This window comes from Choloepus didactylus, chromosome 10, assembly GCF_015220235.1.
Source record: "Choloepus didactylus isolate mChoDid1 chromosome 10, mChoDid1.pri, whole genome shotgun sequence".
Taxonomy (NCBI): domain Eukaryota; kingdom Metazoa; phylum Chordata; class Mammalia; order Pilosa; family Megalonychidae; genus Choloepus; species Choloepus didactylus.
In genome coordinates, this window is record NC_051316.1 from 20,487,168 (window position 1) to 20,514,900 (window position 27,733).

At 39.5% G+C, this 27,733-nt stretch overlaps 1 long non-coding RNA gene across 1 annotated transcript; it reads left to right on the forward strand.

The window, feature by feature from the left end:
- The first annotated feature begins 77 nt into the window (after positions 1 to 77).
- Positions 78 to 27,636, forward strand: LOC119505610. Its single transcript, XR_005210778.1, has 4 exons — positions 78 to 143; positions 2,472 to 2,562; positions 23,734 to 23,826; positions 27,616 to 27,636. It is a non-coding gene; the product is annotated as an uncharacterized LOC119505610 (long non-coding RNA).
- The last annotated feature ends 97 nt before the right edge of the window (positions 27,637 to 27,733 follow it).

The following is a 27,733-nucleotide window of genomic DNA, read 5'->3' on the forward strand; positions in this document are numbered from 1 at the left end:
TCGCGCCTTCGGGGGCGGGGTGGCCAGGCTCTGGGCCTCGCCTCGTCGCGCATGCGCACTGTACTTACGGGTGTGTTATCTCGCTTGGGTACCACCTGTTCCCGCTTGCACAGTTCCGGCTGTGTTCGGGGGAAGGCGCCTGGGTAAGAAGGAAAAGCTCCGGGGCTGTATGGGCTTTATCTTATCCTTTGCGTCACACCTCCCCAGCATGGGGAAGGCTTGTGGGTAGGGTGGAGGTGGGGGTGGGGGCGACAGGCAAGTTTCTTTAACAATTATTTGTCACTCGTTCGTTAGGTTCCAGGCCCCATGCTTTACTCTCGGGATGGAGAGATTAATTATAAATGGCCCTGGCCCTCAGCGGTCAGTTGGGCGCTGGGAATGTTCATCACAAACCTAGTCTTATTTTTATGAGCAATCCAGAAATATATACAAAAATAGCCGACTTTTATATAGCACTTACTTTGTGTCAGGCATAGTTTAAGACTTCTTCACAGGTATTTAATCATTTAGCAGTTTGGTGTGGAAACTTCTGGAGCCTTCTAAATGCAAATATAGTATGAACATCTGCACACACTTACTGGATTGGAGTTCTCAAAATTTGCATAATAGGAACAGCATTGTTCTACAGGTGGCTTTTTTCAATTTTTTTTTTGTATACATGTCTTGTATTTTTTTTAATTTTTAATGCAATTTTATTGAGATATAATCACATAACATACGATCATTCAAAGTGTATAATCACTTGTCCACAGTATCGTCATATAGTTGTGCTTTCATCACCAGAATCAAACTTTGAACATTTTCATTACTCCAAAAAATAAAATGAAAATTAAAATAAAAAAGACTATCCAAAACATCCCATTCCCCTCTTCCCTCTTTGTTCATTTACTTTTTTGTGATACAGTTTAATTGAGATGTGTTCACACACCCTACAGTCATCCACAGTGTACAGTGATTCACAACACCATCATACAATTGTGCATGCATCACCACAGTTTTTGAACCTTTTCCTTACTCCAAGATAAAAATAAAAGCAAAAAAGAACCCCTAAATTTTTCCATCCCCTCTATCCCACCCTATTCTTCATCTAATTTTTGTCCCCATTTTTCTACTCATTTGTCCATATACTGGATAAAGGGAGTGCGAGCCACAAGTTTTTCACAGTCACACAGCCATACTATGCAATCTACAGACCTATATAATAATCTTCAAGAATCAAGGCCACTGGGCTGCAGTTTGACAGCCTCAGGCAATTCCCTCCAGCCATTCCAACACACCAAAACTCATATTATTTTTAATGGCCCTAAGACTATTTCTTGGAATAACTTGTTATAAGTGTTTCTGGCTCAAATTTGTTTCAACATTTCCCTATTGAAGAACACTTAAATTATTTCCTCTTTTACCCCTATTTCAAACAATGCTGCCCAAAACACCAAAGTGCTAATATCTTTCTGTGTATGTTGAAGTACTTCCAACTAGTTTCCTTAAAGTGGAATTTTAGTCAAAGTATGCACATTATGAATTTTTATAAATATCTCCGTACTGCTCTACAAAACCACTCAACTAATTTAAACTGTTTGAAAGTTTGTTCACACTCCAGCCAATGATATATATTATCAGTTTTTTTCTTTTGCCAATTTAGTGTCAAGGAAATGATACACCACTGAGCTTTATCTTCTGTGCTTCTGATTACTCATGAGGTTGAGCACTTGCCATCCTTCTGTGAATCACCAGTGCATATTCTTTGCCCACTTTTCTATTGATTCTTTTCCTTATTGCCTTGTAGGAGCTCTTTATATATTCTGAACATCTTATATTTTCATGTTCTGTATGTGGCAATTATTTTTGCCCAGTTTCTGGCTGGTTGTTTATGTTGTGTCGTACCTATATTTTAAATTTTAAACCTGTCAGTCTGTTCCTTTATTGTCTCTAGGTTTCTTATCTTGCTTAGAATGGCTGTCTCTACCATAGGATTGTGAGACACACCTGTGTTTTCCTCCAATACTTGCATAGGATTGTTGTTTACAGTTAACTCTTTACTCTGGAAAGTATATTTTAGTATGATGAGAGGTATGAACCTTAATTATTTTTTACTAAAGGAATAACAAAATTTCCCAGCACCATTTATTTGAATAATCCTGACTTTTCCCAATAATTTGAAATGGTATTATAGAAAACATTGCCACATTGAATTGGCACTGTGTAGCAGATGATGTCAGAACTCTGCCCACATCCTCGTGGGTCCATTCTTGTGACTGTGTACCTTGCCTCCCCAGTGCTTTCACTTTCCAACAGCCTGCACCTGTATTTTCCAGACGCCTACCTTCGGGCTGCAAGAACCTATTTTTCCTGCCCTCCTGGAGAGTTGGAATTGCCTGAGAATTTATATGCTCTCCTCAGCAACCCTTAACTGGCTGTATGACGGACAATTGCCAGGGATATAAATATTTCAAACCTTTTCTCCCCCAAAGCAGGACAACTTTGAGGAGTGAATATCACCGCCTCCCCTGTGGACTGAGCCTGTGGTATTGTCTGCAAATTCTTTGACACACCCTTCAAAAGGTAGAGTCTTTGTTCCCTCCTCTTGAGCCTGGGTCTATCTTTGTGGCAACTTCAAAAATAGAATGCCAGGTAGACAGACCATATGAAGACCACCCAGAAAGAGAAAGAGGTGGTCAGGTGGCACTACCTGTTCCAGCCCCCAGATAAGTGAGTCTTACCAGTCCAGGTGCCAAACATGTGAGGGAAGACACCTTTGGGATGGCCCCAGTTACATCCAGCCATCATCTGGTTACAACCACTTGACAGACCCTCAGTGAGAAATGCCTAAGTCCAGCCAACCTCCAAATTCATGAGCAAAATTTATGATTGTTACTGTTTTATGCCAAAGTTTTTGGGATTATGTGTTTTGTCATAGTAGATAGCTGGTACCCTGTAGAGCTTTGCTGGATCTTTTGTTCTCTTGCTTGGCCTCTATTGGTTTCTAAGTCCAAATTCTCATCTAGACATCATTGGTTCAGTAGTCCCAAATCTTATTATCAAGATATCTAAATCAGGTATGGGCGAGACTCTGCACATGACCATGCCGGGGCAAAATTCCTTTCTGTTTATGGACCTGTGAAAATAAATAAAGCTATCTGTTTCGTAAATACCATGGTGGGACAGGCATAGGATAGGCATTCCCATTCCAAAAGGGAGAAAATGGAAGGAATGAAGAGATTATGTGTCCCAAGCAAGTTTCCAAATGGAAAAGCAAATCGAAGAAGAAGGCGGCATGGGGGACCTCACACTCACTACAAGGGAATTCCCAGATGTTAGCTGTGGAGCAAGCCAAAGTTGTGGCCATCGAAATTGGGTTAAGATGATGGAGGGCAGAAGGAGTGGACCTAAGTGGGGGGAAATGGAACTGACAGACTATGTTTGAGTTTATGAAAAATTGGACTGAGAGACATTTATACAACTGTGGGAAGACCTAGTCAGATATTCAAAGAAAACCAAGTGAATTAGTAGACAGGGGTAATTCCAGGATAAAAATGTTACAGATGGGAAATGTAATCACTACTTGGCTCAACAGTGAACAGCATGTATAAAGTTATAATATAATGAAAACAGTAAACAGAATTTATAAAGTTACAATATAATGAAAACACTCTAAATGGGCATAATGAAAAAATGTGTTGAGGCTATATGGAGATGATGGGATTAGAGTAAATGAGTGTGAGGAGTAATAGCATAGACCTAAATCTTCATCTTCTGTAGTAAGTTGTTAATGAACAATAGCTAAAACTAAAACATCGTAAGTGTGTTTAAAAATATGAGGACATTTTTATAACTAATGTTTAAAAGTGGTTGCCTTTTGGAAATGGTCTGTTGAGATCTATTTCTTCTTGTATCAGTTTAAGTAATTTGTGTGTTTCTAAGCATTTGCCCATTTCTTCTAGATTATCTAATTTGTTGGCATACAATTGTTCACAGTATTCCTCTTATAACATTTTTTATTTCTGTGGGGTCAGTAGTAATGTCTCTCCCCCTCCCTCCCATTTCTGATGTTTGTTGTTTGTGTCCTCTTTCTTTTTTTCTTTGCCACACTAGCTAAAGGTTTGTCAATTTTACTGATCTTTTTATATTTTTTTTAATCATCATTTTATTGAGATATATTCACATACCACGCAGTCATACAAAACAAATTGTACTTTCGATTGTTTACAGTACCATTACATAGTTGTACATTCATCACCTAAATCAATCCCTGACACCTTCATTAGCACACACACAAAAATAACAAGAATAATAATTAGAGTGAAAAAGAGCAATTGAAGTAAAAAAGAACACTGGGTACCTTTGTCTGTTTGTTACCTTCCCCTACTTTTCTACACATCCATCCATAAACTAGACAAAGTGGAGTTTGGTCCTTATGGCTTTCCCAATCCCATTGTCACCCCTCATAAGCTACATTTTTATACAACTGTCTTTGAGATTCATGGGTTCTGGGTTGTAGTTTGATAGTTTCAGGTATCCACCACCAGCTACCCCAATTCTTTAGAACCTAAAAAGGGTTGTCTAAAGTGTGCGTAAGAGTGCCCACCAGAGTGATCTCTCGGCTCGTTTAGGAATCTCTCTGCCACTGAAGCTTATTTCATTTCCTTTCACATCCCCCTTTTGGTCAAGAAGATGTTCTCCGTCCCACGATGCCGGGTCTACATTCCTCCCCGGGAGTCATATTCCACGTTGCCAGGGAGATTCACTCCCCTGGGTGTCTGATCCCACGTAGGGGGGAGGGCAGTGATTTCACCTTTCAAGTTGGCTTAGCCAGAGACAGAGGGCCACATCTGAGCAACAAAGAGGCATTCAGGAGGAGACTCTTAGGCACAAATATAGGGAGGCCTAGCCTCTCCTTTGCAGCAACCGTCTTCCCAAGGGTAAAACTTATGGTAGAGGGCTCAACCCATCAAACCACCAGTCCCCTATGTCTGTGGTCATGTTAGCAACCATGGAGGTGGGGTAGGCGAATACCCCTGCATTCTCCACAGGCTCCTCAAGGGGGCACTACATCTTTTTTTTTTTTTTTCACTTTCCCTTCTTTTTTAAATCAACTGTATGAAAAAAAAAGTTAAAAAGAAAACAAACATACAATAAAAGAACATTTCAAAGAGACCATAACAAGGGGGTAAGAAAAAGACTACTAACCTAAGATAACTGCTTAACTTCCAACATGTTCCTACTTTACCCCAAGAAAGTTACATAATATAGCAACATTTCTGTGAACTTGTTCCTACTATATCCATCAGAAATTAAAGACCATAGTCATTTCTGGGCATCCCCAGAACGTTAGCTTATCTGTTCTTCTTGGATTATTGTTCCTCCTTCCTTAATTGCTTTCTACTGCTAGTTCCCCTACATTCTACATTATAAACCATTTGTTTTACATTTTTCAAAGTTCACATTAGTGGTAGCATATAATATTTCTCTTTCTGTGCCTGACTTATTTCGCTCAGCATTATGTCTTCAAGATTCATCCATGTTGTCATATGTTTCACCAGATCGTTCCTTCTTACTGCCGCGTAGTATTCCATCGTGTGTATATACCACATTTTATTTATCCACTCATCTGTTGAAGGACATTTGGGTTGTTTCCATCTCTTGCCAATTGTGAATAATGCTGCTATGAACATTGGCGTGCAGATATCTGTTCGTGTCACTGCTTTCCGATCTTCCGGGTATATACCGAGAAGTGCAATCGCTGGATCGAATGGTAGCTCTATATCTAGTTTTCTAAGGAACTGCCAGACTGACTTCCAGAGTGGCTGAACCATTATACAGTCCCACCAACAATGAATAAGAGTTCCAATTTCTCCACATCCCCTCCAGCATTTGTAGTTTCCTGTTTGTTTAATGGCAGCCATTCTAACCGGTGTTAGATGGTATCTCATTGTGGTCTTAATTTGCATCTCTCTAATAGCTAGTGAAGCTGAACATTTTTTCATGTGTTTCTTGGCCATTTGTATTTCCTCTTCAGAGAACTGTCTTTTCATATCTTTTGCCCATTTTATAATTGGGCTGTCTGTACTATTGTCATTGAGTTGTAGGATTTCTTTGTATATGCAAGATATCAGTCTTTTGTCAGATACATGGTTTCCAAAAATTTTTTCCCATTGAGTTGGCTGCCTCTTTACCTTTTTGAGAAATTCCTTTGAGGTGCAGAAACTTCTAAGCTTGAGGAGTTCCCATTTATCTATTTTCTCTTTTGTTGCTTGTGCTTTGGGTGTAAAGTCTAGGAAGTGGCCTCCTAATACAAGGTCTTGAAGATGTTTTCCTACATTATCTTCTAGGAGTTTTATGGTACTTTCTTTTATATTGAGATCTTTGGTCCATTTTGAGTTAATTTTTGTGTAGGGGGTGAGGTAGGGGTCCTCTTTCATTCTTTTGGATATGGATATCCAACTCTCCCAGACCCATTTGTTGAAAAGACCATTATGGCTCAGTTCGGTGACTTTGGGGGCCTTATCAAAGATCAGTCGGCCATAGATCTGAGGGTCTATCTCTGAATTCTCAATTCGATTCCATTGATCTATATGTCTATCTTTGTGCCAGTACCATGCTGTTTTGGCAACTGTGGCTTTATAATAAGCTTCAAAGTCAGGGAGTGTAAGTCCTCCCACTTCGTTTTTCTTTTTTAGAGTGTCTTTAGCAATTCGAGGTATCTTCCCTTTCCAAATAAATTTGATAACTAGCTTTTCCAAGTCTGCAAAGTAGGTTGTTGGAATTTTGATTGGGATTGCATTGAATCTGTAGATGAGTTTGGGTAGAATTGACATCTTAATGACATTTAGCCTTCCTATCCATGAACATGGAATATTTTTCCATCTTTTAAGGTCCCCTTCTATTTCTTTTAGTAGAGTTATATAGTTTTCTTTGTATAGGTCTTTTACATCTTTGGTTAAGTTGATTCCTAGGTACTTGATTTTTTTACTTGCTATTGAAAATGGTATCTTTTTCTTGAGTGTCTCTTCAGTTTGTTCATTTCTAGCATATAGAAACATTACTGACTTATGTGCATTAATCTTGTATCCCGCTACTTTGCTAAATTTGTTTATTAGCTCTAGTAGGTGTATCGTTGATTTCTCAGGGTTTTCTAGATATAAGATCATATCATCTGCAAACAATGACAGTTTTACTTCTTCTTTTCCAATTTGGATGCCTTTTATTTCTCTGTCTTGCCAGATTGCCCTGGCTAGCACTTCCAGCACAATGTTGAATAACAGTGGTGATAGCGGGCATCCTTGTCTTGTTCCTGATCTTAGAGGGAAGGCTTTCAGTCTCTCACCATTGAGTACTATGCTGGCTGTGGGTTTTTCATATATGCTCTTTATCATGTTGAGGAAGTTTCCTTCAATTCCTACCTATTGAAGTGTTTTTATCAAAAAGGGATGTTGGATTTTGTCAAATGCTTTTTCAGCATCTATTGAGATGATCAATTGATTTTTCCCTTTCGAGTTTTTAATGTGTCGTAATACATTGATTGTTTTTCTTATGTTGAACCATCCTTGCATGCCTGGAATGAACCCCACTTGGTCATGGTGTATGATTTTTTTAATGTGTCTTTGGATTCGATTTGCAAGTATTTTGTTGAGGATTTTTGCATCTATATTCATTAGGGAGATTGGCCGGTAGTTTTCCTTTTTTGTAGCATCTTTGCCTGGTTTTGGTATTAGATTGATGTTAGCTTCATAAAATGAGTTAGGTAGTGTTCCATTTTTTTCAATGTTTTGAAAGAGTTTGAGTAAGATTGGTGTCAGTTCTTTCTGGAAAGTTTGGTAGAATTCCCCTGTAAAGCCATCTGGCCCTGGGCATTTATTTGTGGGAAGATTTTTGATGACTGATTGGATCTCTTTGCTTGTGATGGGTTGGTTGAGGTCTTCTATTTCTTCTCTGGTCAGTCTAAGTTGTTCATATGTTTCCAGGAAATTGTCCATTTCTTCTACATTATCCAGTTTGTTGCCATACAGTTGTTCATAATATCTTCTTATAATTTTTTTAATTTCTTCAGGATCTGCAGTTATGTCACCTTTTTCATTCATTATTTTGTTTATATGGGTCTTCTCTCTTTTTGATTTTGTCAGTCTAGCTAGGGGCTTGTCAATCTTGTTGATCTTCTCAAAGAACCAACTTTTGGTGATATTTATCCTCTCTATTGTTTTTTTGTTCTCTATGTCATTTATTTCTGCTTTAATCCTTGTTATTTCTTTTCTTGTACTTGGTTTAGGATTGGTTTGCTGTTCATTTTCTAGCTTCTTCAGTTGATCCATTAGTTCTTTGATTTTGGCTCTTTCTTCCTTTTTAATATATGCGTTTAGTGCTATAAATTTCCCCCTTAGCACTGCTTTTGCTGCATCCCATAGGTTTTGGTATGTTGTGTTCTCATTTGCGTTCGTCTCTATATATTTAGCAATTTCTCTTGCTATTTCTTCTTTAACCCACTGATTGTTTAGGAGTGTGTTGTTTAACCTCCAGGTATTTGTGAATTTTCTAAGTCTCTGATGGTTATTGACTTCTAATTGTATTCCATTGTGGTCAGAGAATGTGCTTTGAATAATTTCAATCTTTTTAAATTTATTGAGGCTTGTTTTATGTCCCAGCATATGATCTATTCTGGAGAAAGTTCCGTGAGCACTAGAAAAGTATGTGTATCCTGGTGATTTGGGATGTAATGTCCTGTATATGTCTGTTAAATCTAATTCATTTATCAGATTGTTTAGGTTTTCAATTTCCTTATTGGTCTTCTGTCTGGTTGATCTATCTATAGGAGAGAGTGATGTGTTGAAGTCTCCCACAATTATTGTAGAAACATCAATTGCTTCCTTTAGTTTTTCCAGTGTTTCTCTCATATATTTTGTGGCACCTTGATTGGGTGCATAGACATTTACGATTGTTATTTCTTCTTGCTGAATTGCCCCTTTTATTAGTATGTAGTGGCCTTCTTTGTCTCTCAAAACATCCCTACATTTGAAGTCGATTTTATCTGAGATTAATATTGCTACACCTGCTTTCTTTTGGCTGTAGCTTGCATGAAATATTTTTTTCCATCCTTTCACTTTCAGTTTCTTTGTGTCCCTGTGTCTAAGATGAGTCTCTTGTATGCAACATATTGATGGTTCATTTTTTTTGATCCATTCTGCGAATCTATATCTTTTAATTGGGGAGTTTAATCCATTTACATTCAACGTTAAAACCGTGAAGGCATTTCTTGAATCGGCCATCTTATCCTTTGGTTTATGTTTGCCATATTTTTCCCTCTCTCTATTAATATCCTTTATTGTACCCATACCGAATCTCTTTAGTACTGAACCTTTCTCCAAGTCTCTCTGCCCTGTCTTTGTTTCTCTGTCTGTAGGGCTCCCTTTAGTATCTCCAGTAGGGCAGGTCTCTTGTTAGCAAATTCTCTCAGCATTTGTTTGTCTGTGAAAAATTTAAGCTCTCCCTCAAATTTGAAGGAGAGCTTTGCTGGATAAAGTATTCTTGGCTGGAAATTTTTCTCACTCAGAATTTTAAATATATCGTGCCACTGCCTTCTTGCCTCCATGGTGGCTGCTGAGTAGTCACTACTTAGTCTTATGCTGTTTCCTTTGTATGTGGTGAATTGCTTTTCTCTTGCTGCTTTAAGAACTTGCTCCTTCTCTTCTGTGTTTGATAGTGTGATCAGTATATGTCTCGGAGTGGGTTTATTTGGATTTATTCTATTTGGAGTTCGCTGAGCATTTATGATTTGTGTATTTATGTTGTTTAGAAGATTTGGGAAGTTTTCCCCAACAATTTCTTTGAATACTCTTCCTAGACCTTTACCCTTTTCTTCCCCTTCTGGGACACCAATGAGTCTTATATTTGGACGTTTCATATTATCTATCATATCCCTGAGGTCCTTTTCGATTTTTTCAATTTTTTTCCCCATTCTTTCTTTTATGCTTTCATTTTCCATTCTGTCATCTTCCAGGTCACTGATTCGTTGTTCAACTTCCTCTAGTCTTGTACTATGAGTGTCCAGAATCTTTTTAATTTGGTCAACAGTTTCTTTAATTTCCATAAGATCATCCATTTTTTTATTTAGTCTTGCAATGTCTTCTTTATGCTATTCTAGAGTCTTCTTGATTTCCTTCATATCCCGTACTATGGTCTCATTGTTCATCTTTAGTTCTTTGAGTAGCTGCTCTAGGTGCTGTGTCTCTTCTGGTCTTTTGATTTGGGTGCTTGGGCTTGGGTTATCCATATCGTCTGGTTTTTTCATATGCTTTATAATTTTCTGTTGTTTTTGGCCTCGTGGCATTTGCTGAACTTGATAGGTTTCTTTTAGGGTTTGTAGACCTATTGAAGTCCTTATCTCTAATTTATCAGATCTACAGCTTCGTGGAGTACACTTTCTCTAACTAACCAGCAGGTGGCGTCCAGGAGCCACCTGTTCTCCACAAGCCAGTTTTCCCCTGCTTAGCCTTTTTGGTGAGTGGGGGAGTGAGTCTTGTGGGGCCCAATTGGTGTACCAAGCTTGCGTGTGTAGTTGGTGTTGCCTGCCCTGTATGTGGGGCGTGTTTCTGGGCAGTCGGGGAGGGGTGGTGACCCTAACAATCAAATCTCCCTGATGATCCTAGAGTTTTAAAGCTGCTGCAATAGTCTAATCCTTCAGTTCAGTCCTGCCACAGTTTGTCTCTGCCACTGACCCACAAGTCTTTGGTATTGGCGTATGGCTCCTGAGACTTGCAAGTGGGCCCCTCTTCCAGGCCGTACACCCCGGGTCCTCTGTTGAGGGATGACTGTGCTATGTCAGAGGTGAGTGCCGTCCCTCCAGGGCGGTTCTGGGCTGCTGGGCTGTGTAGGGAGGCTCCCAGTCTGCTCAAATAATGGCTGAATGGGGCTTTGTTAATTCACACTGCTCCGCCTTCCCAGCTCTGGGACAATCAGCTGAGGTTGCAGGGAAGGCTAATGTCCACGCCCAGTTTTGTGGTGTGTGCCTGTTATTTGAAGCACTGCCGTCACACTGGGTTTTCTGGGGCAGCTCTGGGCTATGGGGCTGGCGATGGGCAGGAGTGTTTCCTGTCCACCAGGATGGTGGCTGTGAGCGGACACCCCCCTTTTCTTGGGAAGTTGTGGTGTTTGGTGAATTTTCTCAGCCACTGGATTATTGCCTTTTGTCTCAGAGCTCTCTTAGTTCTGCTCTTGACTTGACGTGCCCAAATTGCGATTCTTTGAAGCTTTCTGTATTGGGCTTCTTAGAGTAATTGTTTTAGAAAAAGAAAAAAGGATTAAAAAAAAAAAACATGGGCCCTCCTCAGAGATCTAATGGGTTATTGAAATGCTAATAGACAAAGCAACCAGGGCCATTAAGGAAAGGTCCACAGGGCAGAGAGATCAGCTTTTCTTCGGGATTTGCATATGCGCCTCAAGGCCTGAGCTCCGCCCTTCCCCTTTCTGTGTTCACCAGAACTCCAAAAATCCTCTGCTTTTATTTTGGAGTTTTTCGTGTTATTTTTTTTTTTCTATGCCTGTCTCCTCTCTGCTGGGCTGGCAGCTCTCAGATTCTCTGGTGTCTGGTCTCGGTCTATCTATGGTTGGAGTTTGAATCAGTAGAATGAGTTTCCGAGAAGGGCTACCACTGCAGTTCTCCCTTCTCCTTCCTGGAGCTGACAGCCCCTCCTCCCACGGGACTGAGCCTGGCAGGGAGGGGCGCGGGTCCCCTGGCCGCAAAAACTTACAGATTTCGCTGATCTCAGCAGTTCGACATTTTCATGAGTGTTGTATGAAGTATGCCCAAAGACAGATTGCTCTGTGGTGTCCAGTCCACGCAGTTCCTGGCTTTTTACCTACTTTCCTGGAGGAGTAACTAAAACTTACAGCTCACCAGTCTGCCATCTTGCCCCGCCTCCCTGATCTTTTTAAAGAGCCAACTTTTGGTTTCATTGATTCTATTATTTTTTTATTCTCTATTTCAATTATCTCTGCTCTCATCTGTATTATTTCATTTCTCCTGCTCACTTTGAAGTTCTGATGCATGCTACAACATGAATTAACCTTGAGATATCTTGTTGAATGAAATAAGCCAGACAGAAAACACAAATATTGTATGATCTCAGTTATATGAAATAGCTAGAACATGCACATTCACAGAGACAGAAAGTTTACAGGGTATCAGGGGCAGGCATGGGTGGGGTGGGGATGGGTAGTTAATGCTTAATGGGTACATAGTTTATGTTTGGGGTAATGGAAAACTTTTGGTAATGGATGGTGATGATGGTAGCACAACATTGTGAATGTAATCAACACCAGTGAGTTGTATACTTGAAAGTGGCTAAAGTGGGAAACATTATGTCATAAATACATTACCACAATAAAATTTTGTTTAAAGTTGAAATAACACGTGTATATATTATTCCAAAATAAAAAGTTTATTTTAAAAATATGTTCATAAATTCTTTGATACTTCTTAATTCAAAAGGTAGATCTTAAATTCCCCTCCTCTTGACAGGGTCTTACTTCGGAAGAATAGACTACAACAGAAGTGACAGCATGTCATGAAAAAATTTTGAATTAAAAAAATTTGCTTAGACTGGTTTTGTATTGTAACATATGATCTATTCTAGAGAATGATCATGTGCAATTGAGTAGAATGTATACTCTTTTGTTGCTGGATGAAGTATTCTATGTATGTCTGACAGGTCTAGTTGGCTTATAATATTGTTCAAGTCCTCTATTTCCTTATTTATCTTCTGTCTAGATGTTCTATCCATTATTGAGGGTAGGGTATTGAAGTTTCCAACTATTTAAATAGAACCATCTATTTCTAGCTTCAAATCTATAAATTTTTGTTGCATATATTTTTGAGTCTGTTGGTACATTATATGTTTATAGTTACTCTATCTTCTTGATAAATTGACACTTTTATCAATATATAGGGCCCTTCTTTGTCCTTTTTAACAGTTTTTGACTTGGAGTGTATTTTTTGATATTAGTATAGCTACTCCACTCTCTTTTGTTTAGTATTTGCATGGAATATTTTTTTCCATCATTTCATTTTCAACCCATTTGTGTCTTTGAATTTAATGTTAGTCTGTTGTAAACCACATATAGTTGGGTCATGCTTTTAAGCCCATCCTGCCAATCTCTGTCTTTTGCCTGGAGAGATCAATTCGTTTACATTTAAAAGTAACTATTGATAATGCAGGACTTATTTCTGCCATTTTATTATTTGGTTTTTGTAAGTCTTATACTTTTTTTGTCCCTTGATTCTTCAATCACTGCCTACTTTTGTATTTGGTTGATCTTTTGTAGTGAACCCTTTAGAAACCCTTTTTATTTTCTTCTGTGCAGATTTATCATATAATATCTTTCTGGTTACCATGGTTTACATTTTACATCCTAAATCTATGAAATCTCATTTGCTTTGATACCGACTTAACTTCAACAGCATAAACAAACTGTGTTCAATACTCCTCTGTCCCCCCACCTTTATGTTGTTCATGTCACAGATTACATCCTTATACATTGTGTGTTCAAAACCATAGATTTACCGTTACTTTTTATACACTTGCCTTTTGGTCCTCTAAGAAGTAAAAAGTGGATTTACAACCCAAAATAGAATTGTACTAGCATTTATATTTGCCCATGTATGTACCTTTACTGGTGATCTTTATTTCTTTATGTGTCTTTGGTCCATTATCTAATGTCCTTTCCTTTCAACCTGAAGAACTTCCTTTAGTGCTTTTTGTAGGTCTGGTCAAACTCCCTCTGATTTTGTTTATGTGGGAATGTCTTAATCTCTCCCTCATTTTTGAAAGACAGTTTTGCTAGATATGGAATTCCTGGTTGTCAGTGGTTTTCCTTCAGCACTTTAAATATATTTTATCCCACTGCCTTTTGTTTCCATGGTCTCTGATGAGAAATCAGAACTTTATTGAGGCTCACTAGTACATGACACATTGCTTCTTTTGCATCTTTCAGGATTCTTTCTTTGTCTTGGCCTTTGACAGCTTGATTATATTGTATCTAGTTATGGGCTCTTTGAATTTATCTTATTTGGAGTTTATTGAGGTTCTTGGATGTATATATTCATGTCTTTCATAAAATTTGGGAAGTTTTCAGCCACTGTTTCTTTGAATATTCTTTCTGCTCTATTCTGTCTTTCTTCTCCTTCTAGGACTCCTATATTGCGTATATTGGTATGTTTGATGATGTCCCATAGGTCTCTTAGGTTCTGGTCATTTTCTTTCAATCTTTTTTCTTTCTGCTCCTAAGACTGAATAATTTCAATTGTTGTATCTTCAAGTTTACTGATTCTTTTTTCTGCCGGCTCCAATCTGCTGTTGAACCCCTCTAGGAAAATTTTAATTTCAGTTATTGTGGTCTTTGGCCCCCGTATTTCTGTTTGGTTCCTTTTTATGATTGCACTTTATTGAAATTCTCTTTTTTTTCATCTATCAGTTTCCTGATTTCCTTTAGTTCTTTGTCAGTGTTTCCTTTAGCTCTTTGAACACATTTAAGCTAATTTTTCAAAAGTCTTTGTCTGGTATGTCCAAAGTCTGGTCTTCCTTGGTGATGGTTTATAATGCTTTATCTTACTCATTTGCATGAACTTTTGTTTCTTTTTTCTTTGTCTGTCTTGTAATGTTTCATGGTACAGTGGATATTTTAATATTTTAATGTGATTTTTCTTGGGCTTTCATTTAGTTTGTATCCGATTAGTATTCTGTAGAGATTTCCTTGAATGCTAGGCACGAAAAAAGGGGAGGAGAGAGAGGCAGACAGACAGAAAACATCTTTCCCAGTTGTTTCGGTTTGCTAAAGCTGCCAAAATGCAAAATACCAGAAATGGATTGGCTTTTACAAGGGGGGGTTATTAGTTACAAATTCACAGTTTTAAGGGCATGAAAATGTCCAGATTAAGGCATCAACAGGTAGATACCTTGTCTGAGGAAAGGCTGATGGTGTCTGGGGTTCCTCTGTCACATGGGAAGACACATGGCTGACTCTGCTGAACCTTCTTTCCCTGGTTTAGCTTCTGGTTTCAGTGGCTTTCTCCACAGTGTCTCTGGGCTTCTGTCTTAGATTCTCTCTCTCAGCTCCTGTGTGCCCTTACTTTTTTCTCCCAGGGCATTTCTCTCTAAGTATCTGGGGGTCTTCTCTTAGCTTCTCTGGGGCAAACTCTGGATTTCATTTCTTAGTTTCTCTCCTGGTTCTGGTTTCAATGACTATCTCTAAGTGTCCTGGTCTGTGTCAGCTCTCTGGGCTCAGGTGGTTCTGATCACCAATCCTGTGCTTTGAATCTCTGGGATCAGTTGGTCTCACCCTGGACTGACCTGTGGCTGTTCTCTCTGTCTCCAACCTCACTCCTTTTGAATCTGTCCTCCCCACTGTGTCCTAAATGCTTTTTCTAAAGCATACATCTCACTCCTGTCTTTCAGTCTGACATGTCTTCAGAGCTCTCAGGATGTTTCAGACTCCTTAACATAGCACATGATGCACTTCATGATCTGGCTAGTTCTCCAGTCCCTTTTCTGCCAGTGCTGTTGAGCAAGTCATTTCACTCCTGTGGGCCTCTATTTTCATACATAAATGCAGTAGTTGAACTAGATCTGTGATTCACAACCTTGGCTGCAAATTAGATTTGTTTGAAGTGCTTTTACAGCACAATTTGTAGAATATTCATAGCATGCCAAATGCTTCATATCCTATACAAATCTCATCTGATTCAGTAGTGCTCTGAGAGCTCACTGAGTAAGTGAGGAACACCTGATCTCATGGAGGCTCTCTCCAAATGCTTGGGTGATTGCTCCAACATATCCTGTTGGGGAAACCACCCTGTTCTTGGCTCCATCATCCTCAAACATCTGGGTGGCACTCAGACTCTCTGCCATCTCTGGGGCACACAAAACCCCTTCAGAATAGTGAGTTGGTGGCCAGGCTCTCCCCAATCCCTGGGGGATGTGCTCTATCCTCTTTGAACTCACTCCACATGTATGGGTGGGTCTGCTGTCCTGGCTTCTTGACTCCAGACCTCAGCTTCTGTTGTTCTGCCTTTGAAGAGTTTTTTCCTTCAATCTGTCCCTTTTCTATCCCTTTTAGTCCAGACTGGCAGTGGCTCCATTTATACAGATCTCACAAAAAATTTGTTGGCTTGGCATGAGCATACAGGGGTCAAAACCAATAGACAATAGGACTTTCCACAAATCCTTGGTGGATAACTCCATCTCCGATCCTGGTTTGTATTGAAATGGCTGACTGATTTCATGTTTAATTAAATCCTCACATGGGGCATTATCCTCTGAGATCTCACTTTCTGGAAACCCAGAATTTTCCAGACCATCAATTTCTGGTTTCTTTGTACCCAAGAGTTCAGTAGTCAGCTTATCTCTTTCCTCTTGCATTTTATTGTGAGCTGCAAGGAGAAGCCAGGCTGCATTTTCCACATTTAGTTTGGAGATCTCTTCAGCTAAGTATTGCAGTTCATCGCTTTTAAACTTTGCCTTCCATCCAACAACAAGACTCAATTTTGCTAACTTCTCTGCGACTTTAAAACAAGGATTGTCTTCCTTCAAGTTTGCAATAATGCATGCATTATTTCTGTCTAAGTCCTCATCAGAAGTATCTTTAGAGTCCATGTTTCTACCAACAGTCTCTTCAAAGCAATCTAGACCTTTTCTATCAGGCTCCTCACAATTCTTCCAGAATCTTCCCCTTATTCATTTAAAAAGCCATTCTAGCATTTTTGATATTTGCAAATCACATATTCATCTGTGTGAGTGCTCTCCTGCAGAGCTTAGCTAACCTAACAATTATTCTAAAGAGCACTGTCTTAGTTTGCCAGAGCTGCTGTGATACATACCACACAATGGGTGGCTTAACTACTGGAATTTTTGGTTTCACAGTTTTGGAGGCTGGAAGTCCAAAATCAAGGGATCAGCAAGGCCATACTTTCTTTCTGAAGCCTGTAGTGTTCTGGTGCTGGCTTGCTGCAATCCTTGAGATTCCTGGGCTTGCAGCCCTGTCTCCCATCACATGGTGGTCTCTTTCACCTTGTGTCTGCTCTTCCAGTTTCCATTGACTTCTAGCTTCTTTTGTGGCTTTCTCTGAGTGACTGCATACAGATTTCCTCTCTTTATAGGCCTCCAGTAATACAAATTAAGACCCACCCTAATTCAATTTGGCCTACATTAAGTAAGAATAAGGTCTTCAATAGGTCCTATTTACAAATGGCTTCACACCTATGGGAATGTGTGTTAAAATTTGGACATGTCATTTGTTGGGTGCATGATTCAATCCCCCAGAAGCAGCCTGAGATGAAAGCATAGTCCTTTTCAGGCTTTTCTGAGAATGTGTCTTATTCTGTCTTATTCTAGGAATTCCCCCATTTACATGGAGCCAAATGTCCCTTTTCCTGTTGTAGGTCTTAAAGAAGATATCCCTTCAACACAGGCAGCTGCAATATAATTGTTTTCTGACAGTGATTTAGATGCCCTGAGAGCCACTTCTTAACGTAGGGCAGGTTCTGGAATGATGAGCCAGCAGTCAGTGTCCTCTTCAGTCCTTCAGGCTGCCACCAGACAGACTGGTACAGATCCTAGTGTGTGCACAAGACCTCTAGCACCAGTCTTGGGAGTGTGGCCAGCTCTTCACCAAGCTGGATTGAGTGTGGGAAAAGGGTCAGCAAAAGTACCATGAGGTTTTTCTTCCATTTTTTAAGTTGCCCTTTTCTTGATTTGTCATTTGCCCAGTTACTGCAAATTTTTAACTGTTTTCTGAAGCTATGAGAAAGATAATTCTGCCTGTTTCTGCTTGTTGTTTAAAACTTCTGTGGAAAGACAGAACCCTGGAGCATCTTACTCTACCATCTTGGTGACATCACTCCCTATTATAATATTTTAAGTAATATTTACTTTTATTAGTAAATACAGTAATACAGTAAATATTTGCTATTATGTCCCAGGCATTTCTCTCAGTGGTTTAGGGGTATTAAACAGAGAAATAGCATCTTTTTGTGGTGGTGATGAAGGATTTCTATTTAGACCTAAATTAAAGTCAGCTTGTCAGTATAATAAAATTAACTTGAAAATTCCTTAAATCTCTGACAGATCTACAGTATATCAAATTGATAGTTTTATATACACGCTATTGAATCCGTTCCTGCAACTCTTCCTTAGGTGATATTTTTCAAGGGCTCCCAATTTATGTTTCACTTTTTTGTTAAGTCTTAGGGGTATAAATTGAATTATCCAGGCTCATAATTTGTAGTTTGCTCATTCCTTCATCCATTCTTTTGTAGTTTGCTCATTCCTTCATCCATTCTTTTGTCCCAGGTCCCCACTCCCATTTCCATCCTGTATCCTTCTGGACCCCCACTCTGATGTCTTTAAGTACACTTGCTACATGGCAAACTATGCAGTGACACTCATTGTTCAAATAATTTGTCTAAAATTTAAAAAGTGAGATTCAGTTCCTCTCTCCTAGCTACAGTCCTGTGGCTCAACAAAGCTAGTGAAGATTCTTTCAAATTCTTTTCTTTATTACTCAGAGTTTTAACCTCCCTTTAAGACCGATACTAAGATCATTTTAAGACCAATATTTCTGTTGTAAGATAGGCAACCAGTGGTGATCAGTTCTGCATGATTCTGTGTTAGTGTCCAGGTGAAGAGAGTAACCGGCTTCATGAGTTGCTTTTTTTCTTAAGAACAAGAAACCAACTGTGTCAATGGATCTCAGCAAACCTCTCCTCAAGTCTCTGTGCCCTAATTAGACTTAGATCTGCCCATTGCTGATTCAATCAGTATCAAGAAGATAAGGGATGAACACAGTAAGGTCCACCTTGGAGCTGAGATCTGTCACACAGTAAGGGGAAAGAAGGGGTACTGGGGAGCCAACCACAATCCTCTAAAGCCACCTAACTGGTCTCCCCAATTTTATTTCATTTTCCTCTGGTCCATTCGACACAGCAACCATTTGACAATGTCAATCATCACTTTAAATCCTTCAGTGGTACAGTAGCTGGTCTTTAAAACTGGCCCTCCCATTGAACTGCACCTCCCAATTTTCATGCCTTGAATCTGGTTTGGTTCTGTGATTTGCTTCTGAGCAATAAGAATACACTGAAAACGATGCTGTGTGACATCTGAAGCTAGGTCATAAAAAGCCTTGCTGTTTCTGAGAATATCAAGGTTCTAGGAACACTTTTTGTTTTTTTGTGTTTTTTCTTTTTTTTTGTAATGCCCCCTTTCAGAAATACCCACTGTGCTATGAGAGACCCAAGCCATATGAAGAGGCAGCGATTGAGAGACACAGCTGAGCTCCCAGCCAACGGCCAGCATCCACTACCAGCCATGTCTCTGAGCCATCTTGGACGTCCAGCCCAGTCAACTTATGCAGCCCCAGCTTTTTAGAACTGCAACCACGTGTAATATCTCAAGTATGAATTGCCCAGCCGAGCATAGTCAACATATAGAACTGTGAGAGATTATAATAAACTGCTCTTCTATGCAATCACCTTTTGGGGGTGGGTTTTTAAAATTAATTTATTTTCATTTTGGCCATAGATTGCTTATAGAATTCTTGTTTTTCCATTTTTTTTTATTGTGAACTTTAAAATATTTACATAACAGTGATAACTTTCAATGTAGGATTTCACAATTAGCAAATCACATAGAGTGTAATGGGTCACAATTTGGGGGTGGTTTGTTCTTCAGCAATAGATCATTGAACAATTAATGCCCTACCCTATGTATCAGTTTAGGTTGCCTCAGAGGATTCCTGACTGACAATGGCTTAAACAAAGTCCTTTAATGACTCATATACCAAGAAGCCTAGGGAAAGTAGTTCAAGGAATTGTTCAGTAGCTCAACAATGTCACTAAGGACCTAAGATCTTTCTGTACTTCCACAGTAGATGATAATCCTAACAATGCAAAGTAAACATGCTGACGATGCAGAGTGGATCTCAAGTTTACTTTGCATTGTTAGGATTATCATCTCACCAATTCCATATGGCCACAGTGCCACACAACCACATTAAAGTCAGCGTGTAGTGAAGAATTAACCTTACCCAAGGGAGGTCTGGCCTTTGTCCTTAGCTACCGGGAGGCCACCTCTAGTCTTGCCTAATAGAAGTGTCTTTTTGCTGTATATAGCTTCAGCCACCAACAATCTAACATATGATTTGTGATCATTTTCTGGATCTAGGAGCTGGGCATAACTTCATTGAGCTCAAGGGATCTCTGCCCACTGCCCGAATAAAATGGGGTCTACTTTCAGGAAAGAGGGGATGGAATTGCATGGGCCACAGTGTCTGCCACAGCCTCACTCTTAGATAAAGGTTAAATCCTTAACTATCCCCTTTGTTCTGAGCTTCAGCCCCACTAGCCTTTTCCGTTTCTCGAATGTGCCTGGTCCTTCCTGCCTCAAGGCCCTGGCACCTGCTATCTCTGCACCTGGAGTGCTTCTCCCTACCTTCTCCCAGCCATCCTTGACCTTCAGATCTCAGCTCAAAGGCCACCCTCTCTCCCTGAGTTATACGCTCCCTCAGGACTCCTACTTCTTGGTTTCACCTAATAAAACCTGCATATGTCATTGCATGCATGTAGATTAGAGTCTGCCTTCTCCATAAACCAAAGGTAGGCACTGTGACAATATTTTTTGTCACTGTATCCTCAGATCACAGTACACAGTACATGCTCAATAATTATTAAATACGTGAATGATTCCTTGTGTTTTGCTACCTCAGCTTCACTGGTGTTGTGTAAACACTGAAGTCATTTTTAAAAAGATATTCTGGGTCTTAAATCCTGAAAACTTTGACAGGTTGGTCTTAGATGGTCCATATCACACATTCTGTTTGGCTTAAACAGGAGCTCGTTTTATGCTTTGTGAAATTTGAGAGAGTTTCAGTTAAGTATACTACGGATGAGCAGTTTAAAATGAAAGGAGATAATATTTGTCTTTCGAATACTGGGTAATAACTATGTCATTGGCTTAAAAAGAAAATCTAGATTAATGTGATTAAGAGACCAGCCTTTAAAGAAGGATTAAGTTGGTTCTAGAAACTGCAGTAGTGTATTTTGTTAATATACTCAACCCGCAGTGCTCAGAGGTGAGCCATGACTGGGTTTCTTGGGAAATTAACTCTCAATACTGTAGAAAATCTTCAAAGGTAGACTGTTTGGTAGTGGGAAAACTCCTGGTCCAATATTCTGCAGATAGATGTTTAAAATAACATTTCCATACTTTATTATAAAGAAGGAGAAAACACTATTCCAAGTTATAATTTGCTCTTCTAGCCTTCTTCCACCTATGAGCTCTGTGCCTTTGGTCAAGTTGCTCAGTCTCTCTGTGCCCAAATTTCCTCGATTGTAAAACGGAAATAAGATTATTGTGAGGATTAGATGAGTTAGCACATGCAAAGTTCTTAGAATACAGTCTGGCCCAAAGTAAGTGCTGTCTGATTGTTGTGAGGCTTCGCAGATGAAAGTCAATGCAGAGTTATTAAAAGCTGGGGTTTGACCCCCTTTCAGTATGAGCAAGTTAGGGTGCTCACTGTCTAGACACCCCTATAGTTGGAGAAAGAGATTAAGTGAGAGGAAGGGGTAGCAACAAACAAAATAAGATTTAACAAAGGTCTATGAATACTGAAACTTCATATAATTATAGATTTTTTTTTTGATGCTGGGGTGTTGGAAGGGCTGGAAGGAGGTAAATGACATGGTAGAACTGTAGCCCAGAGCATCCTCTGGGATTTGTTCTATAGCTGCTCATTGGATTGTGCCTTGAAGGTCTTCGCCTTTCTGTATATACCTTGTATTGCATAATAAGGAAAGAACTGAAACTGTGGAACTGTACCCATAACAATTTTTGAAATTACCTCTATGATGCTTCTTGAGCTGTACATTGAGAGAAGACACCTTTCTGTATGTATGTTATGTTTTACATTAATGGAGTGGCTGAAGTTGTGGAACTGTGACCCATGACATACTTGAAATTTGCTCGCTAAATACTTGTGAAATCGTGCTTTGCAAGTTATCACTGTTATGTATATATGTTAAAGGTCACAATAAAAAAATTAAAAACAAAACAAAATAAAAGCATGGGGTTTGCAAAGATGGAAGCAACACAAGTGTCCATCAGCCGTTGAATGGATAAACAAAATGTGGTATATTCATACAGTGGAATATTATTCAGCCAGAAAAAAAACAGTGAAATCCTGATACGTGGTACAACATGGATGAACCTTGAAGACATCATGTTCAGTGGAATAAACCAGACACAAAAGGACAAATACTGTATGATTTCTCTTATATGAGTAAGCAAATTCACAGACAGAAAGAATTGTGGTGACCAAGGGTGGTGGTAGTGGGGGGGATAAGGAGTTATTGCTAAATGATTTAGGATGATGGGAGTTTGGCTTAGGATGATGAGAATAAACTGAAAATAGATACACAGTATTGCCTTTGTACTTAATGTCAAAAAATTGTCTACTTAAAGTAGTTAAAATAATTTTTGTTATGTATATTTTATTGCAAATAAAAATAAATAAATATATATATATTTAAAAGTCCATAGGAGGAGGATTAAAATCATTTGGGATCATGATAAAAACAAAAAAGCATAGGGTTTTCAAGGTTAGAAACCAGGCTCTACCACTTAACCAGTTCTGCAGTCTTGGTTAAACATTTCACTTCTTCAAGCCTGTTTTGTCATCCATGGAATGAGAATATTAATATCTACCTCATTAAATGAGGGTTAAATTAAATACTAGCTGTATAGTTAGCACACTGTCCCGCACAGCTCACGTTTGGCTTCAGTGGCCAAGGAGCCTTCACCCATGCATGTCAAGCTGCACAGCAACTAGGACTCAGAAGGCTGGAAAGAAATCCATATATCATTGAGTTCAAGCTCAGTCATTTTTCAGAGGAAACAACTTGTTTGAAGTCATCCAGCTGGTTAGAGACAGAGACAAGCAGAATCTACCATTTTAAAAGAAAAACAATTCTGTGCCTCTGTATTTTATGATAATGCGTTTTATTATGATTTATATTCTGTTGGTGTGCCAAAGCATAATGCCTCTTATTCCAGGAGTTGGAAACACTTCCCTGTAATCCTGATACTACCCAGTGAGGTTTACAATAATGGTTTGAAGCCATATGTAACCCAGAAAAGATTATATTCTTTTAATCCATTCCTGTGGGTGTAGTAGACCTGTTGTAGGTGGGACCTTTTACTAGGTTCTTCCAATTGAGATGTGACCCACCTCATTCAAGGTGGGTCTTAATCCTCTTATGGGAGTTTATAAGAGGATAAAGGACAGGGAGAAGACACAGCTCCAGAGAAGCTAAGCAAGCCAGAGAAGCTGAGAGTCAAGGACACACACACAAGCTGAGAGAGGAAGCCACTGAAGTCAGAAGCTGGAATCACAAAACCGGGAGAGAAGGGAGAGACCAGCAGACGTCCCCATGTGCCTGGCCACATGACAGAGGACCTGAGAATCGCCCGTAGCCGGTCTTTGGGGAGAAGGTATCAATTTGTTGATACCTTGATCTGGACATTTTCATGGCCTCAGAACTGTAAACTTGTAAGCTAATAAATTCCCATTGTAAAAGTCAACCCATTTCTGGTATATTGCATTTTGTCAGCTTTAGCAAACCAAACAGGTATAGAGAAGCAGGAATAAAACACTAACAAGTAACCAGTACTCCCTTATCCCTTAAATATCTTTTAGGAAGCCTTGTGACTGACACAGATTTTCTCTGATTCTCTGAAGAGGAGGAGCCAATGGACTGGAGCAGCTCTGAAGACATGACCCTGATGGCAGGTGGGAGGAGTTCCCACTGGGAGACTCCCCTGGGTCCTTAGCAACTCTCTAGCTTTGTTTCTTAATATAATTTTTGCAAATGGATGCATTGGGTTTTCATGAAAATCAGCTTTTTTTTTAAAGTCAGCACCTAAATAGAATGTCTGCAAAAGATCCAAGGGCAGTATCAGATAAATATTAGGAACATAGCCTAACCTCTCTTGGGGGTTCTTTGAGCCAGTTGGGGTGGGGTGGGGAGTGAGCTGGGCCAAGACATGGACAAATCGGAGCTGCAGAGCCAACCACGTGGTAGCCCACGAAGCTTCCATCAGGTGTGAGCCCTGGGGTTCCCTGTCCCTGGCAAGCCTCTCTTTGCCCTGCCAAGGATCACTCACCATAGCCACAGAGTCAGTGGATTTCTGTCTCTTGGATTAAAAACTGTTGCTCAGTCTTGCTGCTCCTGAATCAGGTATCTCAGCAGACACAGCACCCTGTCTTTGGAATCAGCCTAGATCTGCTCTGGAATTTGCTAATAAACTTTTCCCCACCTTCTGGAAAGAACAGAACTTTACTCTTTTCAAGCACACACACCATTGTATTCTTTCAACAGAAACAAAATACTTTCTTAGGATGATTTATGCAACCAACTCTCCAAAATTTAGAAAACAGACATAGATGGAGAATGATATAGCAAAGATGGCAAAAGGCAAATAGTTGGTGAATCTGGGTAGCTGGGTGAGGGATAGGTTGGAGTTCTAGGTATTGTTTCTGTATTATTTTTGCAGACTTTCTGTAAGTTAGAAATTATTTCAAAATAAAAAATTTTAAGAAGTCTAATTTCCTAGAGTAGGAAGAGGTAGTGAAGAGTTCAGATGAGGTCTGAAGGGACAAATTGAACAATGCAACTGCTTACAGGAGACTGTAAACATTAATTTGAACTGCTAACATGAGTGCATGTAAGAGAGGGAAAAATACCTTGCTGATTAGGTCTGTCATTCTCTGATGGTGCTGTGCATGGCTGGTTGTATTTGCGAAAGCATGGTGGGAAGCGTGTGGTTTTTAGAGGGGGCAGCCATATGCACACTTCATTTTTAACTCTGTTTCACACCAGACAGAATGGTGACCTTACAATCTTAGTTCAGGTGCGCTCTTCAGTGTCCCTCTTGGCTGCAGCAAGCTCACTCCTGTCTGAGCTTATAAAGGGCTCTTGTGAACTAATCCAGGCCCGTGCTGAATGGGCGGGGCCACACCTCCATGGAAATTATCCAGTCAGAGGTCTTGTCCACAGTTGATTGAATCACATCTCCATGGAAACACCCAAAGGATTCCAAAATCTAATCAACACGAAAATGTCTGCCCACACAAGATTGCATCAAAGATAATGGCGTTTAGGGGGACATAATACATTCAAACTGGCACAGTTCTCCTCCCCACTCCTCCCCATTATTTGATTTAGAAACTTGCCACATTCTCCATCCCCTACAAAGTACCCTACAATGCAAGGTCCAGTCCCCCTTCTGGAGTGTAGCCCCAAGGTCCTTCTCCTACCCAAAGACTGAAACTGCAACAGAATTGGATTCAACTAGAGGTTTTTTGTTTTTTTTTTTCTGAAAGAAAAAATAGTTTTATTTTATTGTTAAATACTCATTAACAGAATGTGTGTCCCTGCTGGACGCTGAACCAGTTCTCAGACCTCGGAATCAGACTGGACATCAGCAACCTAAGTCCTATCCCACGCTGAGTTTTGTTTTTTTTTTTTTAATTCAATTTTATTGACATATATTCACACATCATATAATTATCCATGGTGTACAATCAGTTGTTCACAGTACCATTATATAGTTGTGCATTCATCACCACAGTCAGTTTTTGAACATTTTCATTACCACATACAAAAAAGAATAAGAATAAAAGTTAAAAGTAGAAAAGAACACCCAACACATCCCATATCCCCCATTCTCCCTATTATTCCTTTATTTTTTGTCGTCATTTTTCTATTCATCTGTCCATACACTAGGTAAAGGGAGTGGGAGCCACAAAGTTTTCACAATCACACAATCACACAGTGTAAGCTATATAGTTATACAATCATCTTCAAGAATCGAGACTACTGGGTTGCACTTCACAGTTTCAGGTATTTCCTTCTAGCTGTTCAAATACACTAAAAACCAAAAGAATAACCTCCGAAATGACCTCTCGACTCTATTTGAGATCTCTCTGCCACTGAAACTTTAAATTTCGTTTCATTTCTCTTCACTCTTTGGTCCAAGAAGGCTTTCTCAATCCCATGATGCCAGGGTCAATCTCATCCTCGCAAGTCATGTCCCACGTTGCCAGGGAGATTTACACCCTTGGGAGTCATGTCCTTTGTAGGGAGGAGGGCAATGAGTTTACCTGCAGAGTTGGCTTAGAGAAAGAGGCCATGTCTGAACAACAAAAGGGGTTCTCTGGGGGTGATTCTTAGGCACAATTTTAAGTAGGCTTAGCCTCTCCTTTTCAGTAACAAACTTCATAAGGGCAAGCCCCAAGATCAATGTCTTGGCCTTCTAAATTGGTAGCCCCCAATGCTTGTGAGAATATCATTAATTCCTCAGGTGGAGAAATTTAATATTTCCACATTTTCCACCAGTTCCTCAAGGGAGCAGATATATCTTTTTTCTCTGCCCAAATTATGCTGGGATGTATTGGGGCTTCATACTAACCTGTTCAAAGCAACCAGATTTCATTCACTAGTCAATGTTCCGTGTAATTATGTTGTTTGAATAAACTGACCATAAAAGTTAAATTATATAGTGTGTTACAGAAAATATAGATTATGCACCTAATGGACATCTCTTCCTTTGGTCTCAAACAGAAGTTTTAAAAACACCGTCACTATCATCCTTCACCTTTTAGTCTGATTTACCTTAGTCCTAACCAAGCCCATTTCATTCATATCTCTAACTGAAGTCTGATTTCTGTTTTCAGACCCCTTAAATTTGCTGTATGGGGTAATGTTGACATTCATGGCTACCAGACTCTGGCTCTTAATCTCAGGTGTCACATGATACCCAAAGTTCCAGGGACCAGCCAGGTTATGCATAAAGAGTTCAGCATCTCAGAATTTAGAAATAGCAGTTACAACTCAGGAATAGATGTGACTGCTGTAAGAGCTTACAATCTAGGAACCTTTACAATAAGCCTTTGTCTGATAACCTGTGCTCTTAGACTCAGTTCTCAGAGTTTGCACATTATAGTTAATCCATATTAGTGAGGCATTATAATGTTTTCCTTTCCATTTCTGGTTTATTTCACTCAACATACTGTCCTGAATGTCCATTCACCTCACAACTTCACTCCTTGTAGCAGCTCAATATTCCATTGTATGTGTACACCACAGTTTGCCATTCTATTCATCAGCTGATGTACCCTTAGGTCACCTCCATCCACTGTAAATCATGAATACTGCCACCGTAAACCCCACTGTGCAAATGTCCATTTATGTCCCTCTTTTCAGTTCTTACAAGTATATACCCAATAACTGAGTTGCACGACCATATGACAACCCCATGCTTAGCTTCCTGTGGAACCACCACACTGCACTCCATATGGGCTGCACCATTCTACTTCCCCACCAAGGGTGATTAGGTATATCCCTTTCTCCACATTTTCTCCAGCACTCATATCCCTCTGTTTATTTTTTAGATGGTTTTATTCACACAGCATAGATTCCATACTAAGTAAACAATCAGTGGTTCCCTGTATAATCACATAGTTATGTATTCATCACCAGTACCTATATAAGGGCATTTCTGTTTCTTCCACACACAGAAAGAAGAAGAGGAGAAAAAAGTAAAAAGAAAAAAATGGAAAAGAAAGAAAGAAAAGGACAACTAAAAAACAACAAAAGAAAAAATAAAATGCAATTAAAAAGTCAGAAAACAACAAT